The sequence below is a fragment of the Oncorhynchus keta genome, unplaced genomic scaffold (assembly GCF_023373465.1).
Source record: "Oncorhynchus keta strain PuntledgeMale-10-30-2019 unplaced genomic scaffold, Oket_V2 Un_contig_24678_pilon_pilon, whole genome shotgun sequence".
Classification (NCBI taxonomy): Eukaryota; Metazoa; Chordata; class Actinopteri; order Salmoniformes; family Salmonidae; genus Oncorhynchus; species Oncorhynchus keta.
Window position 1 is genome coordinate 67,501 of NW_026284045.1, and position 3,579 is coordinate 71,079.

Below are 3,579 nucleotides of genomic sequence, written 5' to 3' on the forward strand. Positions count from 1 at the left end.
CATCAGATGTGACCAATAAACAGGCGCTGAAACCACTGTGATGTTTAGAATGATGATTGATGATGTTTGAAACACATCGGTGTAGAAGATGGCGCTGTGTTGTAAACCCATGACATGATGTCATCAGAGGGATATATATGACCAATAAACAGGCGCTGTGTTGTAAACCCATGACATGATGTCATCAGAGGGATATATATGACCAATAAACAGGCGCTGTGTTGTAAACCCATGACATGATGTCATCAGAGGGATATATATGACCAATAAACAGGCGCTGTGTTGTAAACCCATGACATGATGACATGATGTCATCAGAGGGATATATATGACCAATAAACAGGCGCTGTGTTGTAAACCCATGACATGATGTCATCAGAGGGATATATATGACCAATAAACAGGCGCTGTGTTGTAAACCCATGACATGATGTCATCAGAGGGATATATATGACCAATAAACAGGCGCTGTCAGAGGGATATTGACCAATAAAGGTAGGCGCTGTGTTGTAAACCCATGACATGATGTCATCAGAGGGATATATATGACCATGTCCAAAACAGGCGCTGTGTTGTAAACCCATGACATGATGTCATCAGAGGGATATATATGACCAATAAACAGGCGCTGTGTTGTAAACCCATGACATGATGTCATCAGAGGGATATATATGACCAATAAACAGGCGCTGTGTTGTAAACCCATGACATGATGTCATCAGAGGGATATATATGACCAATAAACAGGCGCTGTGTTGTAAACCCATGACATGATGTCATCAGAGGGATATATATGACCAATAAACAGGCGCTGTGTTGTAAACCCATGACATGATGTCATCAGAGGGATATATATGACCAATAAACAGGCGCTGTGTTGTAAACCCATGACATGATGTCATCAGAGGGATATATATGACCAATAAACAGGCGCTGTGTTGTAAACCCATGACATGATGTCATCAGAGGGATATATATGACCAATAAACAGGCGCTGTGTTGTAAACCCATGACATGATGTCATCAGAGGGATATATATGACCAATAAACAGGCGCTGTGTTGTAAACCCATGACATGATGTCATCAGAGGGATATATATGACCAATAAACAGGCGCTGTGTTGTAAACCCATGACATGATGTCATCAGAGGGATATATATGACCAATAAACAGGCGCTGTGTTGTAAACCCATGACATGATGTCATCAGAGGGATATATATGACCAATAAACAGGCGCTGTGTTGTAAACCCATGACATGATGTCATCAGAGGGATATATATGACCAATAAACAGGCGCTGTGTTGTAAACCCATGACATGATGTCATCAGAGGGATATATATGACCAATAAACAGGCGCTGTGTTGTAAACCCATGACATGATGTCATCAGAGGGATATATATGACCAATAAACAGGCGCTGTGTTGTAAACCCATGACATGATGTCATCAGAGGGATATATGACCAATAAACAGGCGCTGTGTTGTAAACCCATGACATGATGTCATCAGAGGGATATATATGACCAATAAACAGGCGCTGTGTTGTAAACCCATGACATGATGTCATCAGAGGGATATATATGACCAATAAACAGGCGCTGTGTTGTAAACCCATGACATGATGTCATCAGAGGGATATATATGACCAATAAACAGGCGCTGTGTTGTAAAACCCATGACATGATGTCATCAGAGGGATATATATGACCAATAAACAGGCGCTGTGTTGTAAACCCATGACATGATGTCATCAGAGGGATATATATGACCAATAAACAGGCGCTGTGTTGTAAACCCATGACATGATGTCATCAGAGGGATATATATGACCAATAAACAGGCGCTGTGTTGTAAACCCATGACATGATGTCATCAGAGGGATATATATGACCAATAAACAGGCGCTGTGTTGTAAACCCATGACATGATGTCATCAGAGGGATATATATGACCAATAAACAGGCGCTGTGTTGTAAACCCATGACATGATGTCATCAGAGGGATATATATGACCAATAAACAGGCGCTGTGTTTAAAACCCATGACATGGTCATCAGAGGGATATATATGACCAATAAACAGGCGCTGTGTTGTAAACCCATGACATGATGTCATCAGAGGGATATATATGACCAATAAACAGGCGCTGTGTTGTAAACCCATGACATGATGTCATCAGAGGGATATATATGACCAATAAACAGGCGCTGTGTTGTAAACCCATGACATGATGTCATCAGAGGGATATATATGACCAATAAACAGGCGCTGTGTTGTAAACCCATGACATGATGTCATCAGAGGGATATATATGACCAATAAACAGGCGCTGTGTTGTAAACCCATGACATGATGTCATCAGAGGGATATATATGACCAATAAACAGGCGCTGTGTTGTAAACCCATGACATGATGTCATCAGAGGGATATATATGACCAATAAACAGGCGCTGTGTTGTAAACCCATGACATGATGTCATCAGAGGGATATATATGACCAATAAACAGGCGCTGTGTTGTAAACCCATGACATGATGTCATCAGAGGGATATATATGACCAATAAACAGGCGCTGTGTTGTAAACCCATGACATGATGTCATCAGAGGGATATATATGACCAATAAACAGGCGCTGTGTTGTAAACCCATGACATGATGTCATCAGAGGGATATATATGACCAATAAACAGGCGCTGTGTTGTAAACCCTTGACATTGTTGATCATTTCAATGAGGCGTCTCTGGCCGTTTGTTGGTGTATTTTCTATGTTTGTGATGAATATTTGGAACAATGAAAATGTTTTTGTACACAGGCAGTCTTGTTATTTGTTTACACAATGTGTCTCTGCTTGTTTACATCGTTCTTTAACAGCGAGAAGGCAGCAGGAAGGGATGCCTCAGAGAGACAGCATCGTTCTTTAACAGGAAGGGATGCCTCAGAGAGACAGCATCGTTCTTTAACAGGAAGGGATGCCTCAGAGAGACAGCATCGTTCTTTAACAGGAAGGGATGCCTCAGAGAGGCAGTTCTTTAACAGGAAGGGATGCCTCAGAGAGACAGCATCGTTCTTTAACAGCTAGAAGGCAGCAGGAAGGGATGCCTCAGAGAGACAGCATCGTTCTTTAACAGGAAGGGATGCCTCAGAGAGACAGCATCGTTCTTTAACAGGAAGGGATGCCTCAGAGAGACAGCATCGTTCTTTAACAGGAAGGGATGCCTCAGAGAGACAGCATCGTTCTTTAACAGGAAGGGATGCCTCAGAGAGACAGCATCGTTCTTTAACAGCTAGAAGGCAGCAGGAAGGGATGCCTCAGAGAGACAGCATCGTTCTTTAACAGGAAGGGATCAGCAGGTAGAAGACAGCAGGTAGAGAACAGCAGGTAGAGAACAGCAGGTTAGAGAACAGCAGGTAGGATGCAGCAGGTAGAGAACAGCAGGTAGAGATGCAGCAGGTAGAGAACAGCGGGTAGAGAACAGCAGGTAGAAGACAGCAGGTAGAGAACAGCAGGTAGGATGCAGCAGGTAGAATGCAGCAGGTAGAGAACAGCAGGTAGAGAACAGCAGGTAGGAACAG